We start from the raw sequence: 8,640 nt of genomic DNA, 5'->3' as shown, positions 1-8,640 counted from the left end.
CCTGCTGCAGTTCTTCTGCTCTCACCATCTCCTCCTGAAGAGCTCATACAGACCCAGGGATACAGGCACAAGTCCACCATTAAAGTCTTATTTCAACTGGAACATGAACTGTGGCAAAAAACCCAAACACTTGATTTGATGAAAGGAAAACACATGGGTTTTTTTCCATCCTTCTCTGCAACAATCACCAGCCTCAGCTGTTTTATTTCAGTATCACCTTCCCTAATACTATGTAAAAACTTTCACTCTTTGGAAGGAAAGTCCTTTCCAGGAGCAGCCAAGATGTTCTGGTTTAGAGAACTGTAGCTAATTGGCTGAAGCAACAATTTCTTTTGCCTCATCATTTATGAAATGGGAATTTTAGGGGTTTTAATGGGCTTTTGTCCAATCAACTCTATCTCACAAAGTCCAGGCACAAGGAATCAGCATCTCTTTTAAGCAAAGAAGCCATAAATATACACACAGAGTATTTAAACAGCAGCTCTGAATAGTTCCCTGCCCATCTACATCTGAGTCTTAGATGTGCCTATGTGAAGGCACAGCAAAGCCCCTCAGCTCACCCTGCACCTGGCAGGATTTTAAGGCATGCAGATTGCCCCATACCTATCCATTTTTTGTCATACACAAGTATTTTAAGACACTTATTTTTCTATATGTTTAGATCCAATGTTTCAAAACAACCCAGTGGGGTCATACTGTGATTTCCTCATGTTGATGGATACAACAGACCGTGCTCTTGGTCAGCACAAGCTGAAAGAAGGGTCACACCAGTGGCTGTGCCCTATCCTCACATCACCTTCCTGCTGCTGGCAACCACTTCTAAAATACCTCTGAGGCTACAAAAGCTTCAGTGGTCAATTTTAATACCTCCGTGACTGTGCTTTAAAATTTAACTGTTCACAGGTCAAGTATTTTTTAGACAATCTCCCATCTAAGGAAGGAAACTGTAACCAAGACATAAAGTTTAGTGTCCCCAGAGCTCAGCCAGCTGTGGATCACCGAGACACCACTAAATGTCCATGTGATGCATTCCCTGTAGGCAGAGGCTGCAGTGCAGCACAGCCAGGAAGGAATCAGAGAATTTTAGGGGTTGGAATGGACCTTAGAGATCATTCAGCCCCAACCCCCTGCCCTGGGCAGGGACACCTCCTACCAGAGCAGGTTGCTCAAGGCTTTAGCCAACCTGGCTGTGAAGACTGCCAGGGCTGGGGCAGCCACAGCCTCCCTGGGCAACCTGGGACAGTGTCTCACCACCATCACAGGAAAAAACTTTCTGGGTTGCTAGTGCACACTGCAGCTCATTGGGAGTTTCTCATCCACTGTCACTCCCTAGTCTTTCTCCTTATTGCTGGTCTCAATTACTTCCCCATCCAATCTGTAGGTGTGCCTGGGTTTGCCACGGCCCAGATATGGGACCTTGCGCTGCATTTTGTTGAATTTCATGAGGTTTGTGGGAGATGGAACCCCAAGGCAGAGATCTGTGCTTCAGTTTCCCCTGCCCTCACTCCCTGCAGTGCTGTGAGGGGACAGGAGCAGGAGGAATTTGTACATCGTGGCCCAGTGCTGCAGCACCTTCCAGCAATGCTCCTCAGACCCAGGAGAAAAATATTCTTGGCCCCAACTGACCAAGAGAAATTGAAGTAGAGAGAAACCAGGGGGTGATTCTCATCAGAGAAGCTGTGGCTTCCTCATCCCTGGAAGTTTTCAAGGCCAGGCTGGATGGGGCCCTGAGCAACCTGGACTAGTGAGAAATGTCCCTGCTCATGGCAGGGTGGTTGAAATGAGATGATCTTTAAGGTCCCTCCCAACCCAAACCATTCTGTGATTCTATGGTTCAGAGGGCAAGGAAGGGTGGAGTGTGCAGCTCCATCACTTGCAGCTCTCCTCCAACACCTGCACAGCCTGCAAGCGAGGACATCTCACATCTCCAGTCCCTTGGATGACTGATGAACCTTTCCCTAGGAACACTCCTCCCCCAGCACCTCCCTGGATGGGACAGCCCAGCTCAAGCCAAGCCATGGGGTTAGGCACCCACATCCTCCCCATGCTGCACCTCCACCATCATTCACCACCACTGGGTACTCCTGTGGAATTAATTCACCATGTTTTACTTACAGTTGAATCCATCTCTGGCACTGCCCTGAGATTTATGCTCCACACAAGCCTTATTGACAGACAGCAGGGTTGGGAGGTTAAAGAAGCAATATTTCCAGAATTTGCATAAAACAAGGGCATTTCATAATTTAGCTGATGCAGATTTGGATAAGATGAAATTGTTGGCCATTTTATAATTAGATGGCTAATCATAAAATAACCTTTGCCAGTCATCAAAAACCATTATTATACAAATGAATTCCTACTCGGCACTAAACTTACTTTACCCTCGTCCTTGAGGATCAGAGACAGTAAAAGACGACCTTTTTTTTGGTAGAATTCATTCTGCAGCCAGCCCCACGGTTTTTACTATGCTTTATGGATCACAAATGCTTAATCAATAATGCAGTGCTTTCGGGAATGATGTTCTTTCTCGTGCCTCTCTGTCTGGAATTGTTTGGCTGGCTGCTCACAAATCTTTGGATGTGGATTCATTGTTTTGGAGATACCCTTCTCTGCATCTCAAAGCAGATTCATCAGCTCAGCTGGAAGGAGTGGGAAAGTTTATTGGGGTAAAAAGAGATGTCGTGGCAAACAGGTAGAATCATTGCTCTGGGTTGGCTGGTTGACTTGTCAGGTTAATGAATGGCCCTGGAAAGCCATTAAGTATGCAACAGCTGGAAGATCCCTCCTTCAGCAAACAAAACCAAAGCCTCTCTTCCCACATGCCAGTGCTGCTTTTCTCAGGAAACAGAGCTAAGAAAGACAGTTACTGCCAAGGGACCCACCCTGAGCAGGGCAGCCCCAGCTCAGCAAAGGTGGTAAGAAGTTTCCCTGGGAATAATCTTTGTAAAATAGAGCCACCTAATTCCTGTCCTCTCTGTTTAACTTTCCATGCCCATTGTGAGGGGAATTATCTAGTGCAGCTCACCCCTAATTTGTGTGCAGTGTGTAACAGGTGTACAGACCGTGTTTGACTTTGCCACCTGAGCAAATGTTGGATCTGCTCAGGTCTCAGGGATGGGCAAGAAGGAGAGGAGGATCTGTCAGGGTCTGACTCATTATACAAATCACCTGAGATTACATTTCTCATCCAATGATCTCAAAGCACTTTGGCAAACAGTGATTAACCCAAAGCCCCCAAACATCCACATGCAGTCAGGGGTGAGCAAATCACCAGCTCACACGAGGAATGGCAGTAGAGGAGTCACCAAGGAGCACAAGATGCTGCATCTCCCTTGTCACTCACTTGTCCCCACCAGCTCACACCCTGTCACTGCTCCCCAAATCAGGTCGATCATCCTGCTCCTCCCTAAACATCACAACCAGCACCTTTAGGTACCATTTCAGTATAAACTGAACCAAGACCTTACCCCTAGTTCTGCTGCAGCCACAGGGATGAGCCCAGGGAGAAGCAGAACTTTGTTCTCAGCCACACAAGAAGCACCAGGTCAGGGAGCTTGCAGCAGTGGGGAGCCCGTGGGCTTCTATCTGTGCAGTGCAGAGTTTCTGTAGAGCATTTACTGTCTCTCATCAGCTGTGCAAACAGAGCATTTCAAGGTCCATTGCACAAGCCCCTTCTCACTGCAGTACACTTATATTTTAATTAGCAGTGCCTGCACTGATTACCCTATTGGTATCCAGCACACTGTGCACCGTGGCTGGCTCTCAGCAGGCAGGTGGGCTGAAGGAAAGCTGTGGTGTGAGAGAGGCAGGAAAGAGCTTTTCCAAAGGGGCTGAGATGTCCCAGCTCCTGTCTGGAGAGTTATCCTTCTGCTGTTGAGGTTAAGGGTATTCCGAGGAAGAGTGAAGCATCTGGGAAGGATAAGGGAAGAGAAGATGAAGGTGGTAGGAAAGGCAAAGGCTTCATGACACAGCCATGCAGAGAGAGTCAGGGTCTCCCCACCTTTCTTTATGCCAAGTGGCTTGTAGTGCAGCAGTGCAAGGAGCATCCCAGCTGCCCCTGCAAACCAGGATTCGTGGGTTTCCTGAGCTACAGCTCATGTGTGGAGTTCCACTGAACTCTGAGTCTCAACAACTCTCTATTGGTGTATTGGGACATGAGATGTCACCAGCACCTCAGCTGTAATTCATCCCTGCAGCACATCAGGGAGGCAATTCATAAAATGACAGGAGGCTTTGGGGGCTGGGACACCTCACCCAAAAGCCATCAGTTACCTGATAAAGCTGAAGTCTTATTTTTGTCCTAAATAAGAGGGATTGAATAAAGTGGGGCAGGTGGGGGAAGAAGAGGATTAAGTCCATAACCCTTTTTTTCTTTCAAAAGAGACAAAAAACCTACTTTAATATGTGGGTCATATGTCACTCACTGCAATGCACCTGCCTACATCTGTGCACTGCAGCTCAGACATGCACATGATCCTCCTCTAAACCTGCTGCTAATCCTAAAAGCCTAAAAACTGTTGACCCATCAGTATTAATTAGCTTGCTGTTACCAAAACACACAAGAAAGATGATCACATTATTAATTTCTGTGCTACCTGCTGCGATGCCATCTTGAGCAAGGGGAGCCTGACAGAAAGGCTGTGACAGGATTTCCCTCCCACACCCCACCAGGGTCCCAGGACTGATTTTCAGAGCAGAATTCCAGCTTGGCTACAGTCTCCTCCACAGTGGAGGATAGTGTGTCACCATAGCAAGTATGTAATAAACATAATTATAGAAGAAACTTATGATTATTCAGAAGTGTGTGTGGGCAGCAGCAAGCACTAAGTGATGGGAAAGCATTTCAGTAACTGCAGCAGTGCTTTCCAAACCTCCCAGATCCATATCTGATGAGAAGAACGGACAGAGACATCAGCAGAAGATCTATCAAACCTCCCTCTTTAACCTCAGTACTGCCACCCAAAGCTCAGCACACGCAGGGTTGAATCACACCTGCTGCCAGGGCCATGTCTGAGGGTCACAGAACTGATGGCACTCAGCTGTTTACTCCCAGGTTGGTTTGCAGAAATTTTCTTTTTCCTGAGAGAAAGATGCACTGGTACCTTCCCACTGGACTTTGTCTCTCCCACCACACAACAGAGATGCCCCAGTGGGGAGCAGGATGAGCAGACCCACTGGCAGCAGCAGATGTCCTAGTAAAGCTCATGTGGGATGATGTCCTGCCTGAGAGGACACCAGGCTCTGTCACTCAGCACCAGCCGTGGCTGGGAGCCCACCTGGGCATGCTAGACCACTTTTTGGGCCATGGCCTGAGGCTGCCTGTGAGCCCAGGCAGGGAGATGCTGCGTTTGATTCACATTATTTATGGCTTGGGTGATACAAAGCAGTACCAGACACACACTCTGCACCACCAAGAGCTGATGTGAATGCCTGGGGCATGTTTCCTAACAGAGCTATTATGGATTTAAATGATAGCATTTTCCAAGCACTTGCAGCAAGATGCTTTCAAAAGCCCCATGTGCTAAGCCTTAGCTGAATAGCTGAATGATCTCTTGCAGAGATGGGGACACAGGAAGGAGGAATTTAGTTGATTTCTTATCAGCAACACCTAAAATGGCTTTTATTTATTTTTTTTTCAGGAGGAGAACTTATCCTTAGAAACAGCAGCTTTGCCTTCCTTGCCTTTACTGGCTTATACAGAGCTGGAGCTCTTTGTCCTTACTGAGTTATTCCACTGTGTTCTCACCAGCTTCACACCCTGACCTGGCTCCTGGTCATCTCCACCTCCCAAAGTCATTCTGATGTCCTGGCATCGCTCTGGAACCAGGACCGTGACCACAGGAGCAGGAGGGGAAAACAGCCAGCCCCGAGCCAACCGTGACCACAGGAGCAGGAGGGGAAAGCAGCCAGCCCTGAGCCGAGATGAGCACCAGTAAAACCCCCGACTGGAATCTTAAAATAAGGGAGTTGGGGAAGGCTTTGCATCTCAATGTGGCTTTTCCTGATAACAGAGGAAACTCAGCAGGTCTCCAGCCAGCCACAGAATACTCCAAACCAGCCACAACAGCCACAGCATGGCTGTTATCAGGCAGGAAGAGAGCTCACCTCCCTTCACTTATCTTAAAAGACACCTCTCAAGGCCACTTACCTAGAGAAAGCAACAGGAGAAATAACACAACCATTTTATGCTTAAACATGCCTTTTCTAATATAAATACCATGTGTAAATCCCAAAACCAGGGCAAAATACTTTCAGACAATTGGCAAAGAGCACCCAGAGAGCATATCCCAGGCATTTGCAGCCCAGGATCTCAAGGCAAGCCTAGGCCAGCCCATGGGCAGTGAATTCACAGCTGCCCTGGCACGAGCCATCCTCCCTCAGGTCACAGCCTCTGCTGGGGCAGAACAAGAGCCAGAACAACACCAGATCAGGCCTTTCTCTTTGGGATTTCACAGTCCTCTCTCCTGTCACCTGTGGGTGGGGAGGAGGAGGAGGACAGGGTAGAAATAGGATCTCACTGCCTTCTCATGTGCATCACACAGAATAAATCCAAGATGGATTGGTGACCTACTTCATCTGAGAGGCAGTAAAGAACACAGGGTGCAATTGCCTTTCAGACCCACCAGGCACATGCAACAGATAAATCTGCCTGGGCAAAAGAAGGTTTCCCATAGCACAGCCCTTGGAAAGCCCTGAGGAATGGACCCAGGAGAGGTACATGCCACAAAGCTGGAGATGCTCAACAGGTCTGAGGTTGACTAATGAGAGCTGGGAAAGATGGGCTGGATGGAAGTATCTGCCACACAGGCACAGAACCAGCTCACAGGGTAAGCTCAGCTGATCTGACATGTTATGCATAATTTCCTGATGGTTAATTAAGGTCTGTCAACACGAAAGAGTTTTAGGTAGAGGGATCAAATCAATCCCTTGTCATTTGCATGATGCTGCTTGAGCCACAGGACATCTCTCCTACCCACAGCCTGGGACTGGGGTTATCCCAGCCCCCAGGCCCATGCTTCAGCACTGCTCTGATCTCTGCCTGCCTCTCCTGCATGGCCAGGGCACACAAAGAAGCTGCTGCTGTCCTCCCCCTCAGACACATCACGTCTGCACTGAGCTGTAGGTCCTGACATTATGTGCAGACATGTGTGGATGTATGTGCATGGCAGGGGGAGATTTAGTTTCTAAAGAACAAACATGATTCAGTCAGTTTTACATTTTGGGAGAGGCAGAGGGGACAGGGAAAGCCCTGGACCCTTGGCAGATCAGCTGGGGCTTCCACTGAGCCCCACAAGCAGGACCTCTGTGGCTGGAGAATGGGAGGTGCTGGGCTACAGGACACTTTCACCAAGTTGCAAGACAAAATCCTTGTGTATAAACAGGTGTGGGCCCACACCAAGGAATCTCACACCTTCCACAAACCTTTCTTTGGCTTAAACTCAAGAGATAGAGCAGCAGCGGTTTCCTAAATAGAACTACAGAGACAGGACCAAGGCTGAGGACTCCTCACAGCTGCTCACCATGCCAGAGAGGATTTGGATGCACAAGTGTGGGATCTGGCTGCGTTTGACCTAGAAAATACCAGCACTACCAGTCTGAAGGAAAGTTCTTTATAAGGATATTGTTGATGTGATGGAGTGAAACAAGAGCCATAAATGCCAGCCCAGATGCTGTGTTGGAAGTGATCAGCCCCAGACCTTTGGCCAGAGCATTCCCAGGCTCTGTGAAACAGGAGGCAAACCAGAGCCCTGCCAGGCCTGCTCACCAGCTCACAGCTGGGAAAAGGCTCTGGGTGCTCAGACCCAAGAGCAAGTCAGATGCAAATAGCCAACGCTGAAACAGCAGCCCAGGGGCAAAAACCGAGCACAGAAACCCAACCCCTGCTGAGCTCTCCCGTTAACACCAGGCAGCAGCAACTGTCAAGAGTCCTTTGTTTTACATCAGCATCAAAAGCACCTGTAGGCTGTGCCTGAAGGCAGCAAGGGATTACAGCTCTTTCTCCCTCCTACTCCTTCTCCCCTCTCCCATGAGCTGGAGGTTTCTGCCAGTGCCACCGCTAACATCCCCAGCTTTGAAACAACCCCTGGCAGAGTTCACCTGTTCACTTTACACGGGGAAGAAGCAGCAGAAACGTGTTTCACAAATAGCTGGCAGCTTTTCCAGCCTGCTGTGTTATCCTGGCCTCAGGCTGTGCTCCCATTTAGCCACTCACAAGATGAATACAGCAGCTCCTTCCCCTGCAGACCACCAGGCACAGTGGGAAGAGTTCTGGATTTCACGGACAAGTGTTTGCAAGATGCTCATGCTGGAGTCTGTGGTTCACCTACCTGTTTTATTTTTAATCTTCATTTCATAGAGCTCAGACAATTCTTTCAAGGTTCCCATGAATGATCTTTATCCCTTTTGCAGCTCATTTCAATTCTGTGAATAAAATCCCTGGGTGGCCCTGAAAGAGGAAGAGAAAAAGGATGACATTTGAAACGAAATAAGAAACTGAAAAGAGAACATCTCTTTAAAGCAAGTTCACAATTCTAACCCCAGCAAGGCATAAACAAGATGCCACATCTGTAGATCCCAAAACTCTTTGCAGGGAGAGGTAAAAAAATGAGATGAATGGGGTTATCTGCAGTTCATAGGCAA

This window comes from Acanthisitta chloris, unplaced genomic scaffold, assembly GCF_000695815.1.
Source record: "Acanthisitta chloris isolate BGI_N310 unplaced genomic scaffold, ASM69581v1 scaffold1336, whole genome shotgun sequence".
Taxonomy (NCBI): Eukaryota; Metazoa; Chordata; class Aves; order Passeriformes; family Acanthisittidae; genus Acanthisitta; species Acanthisitta chloris.
This window is presented reverse-complemented; position numbering follows the sequence as displayed.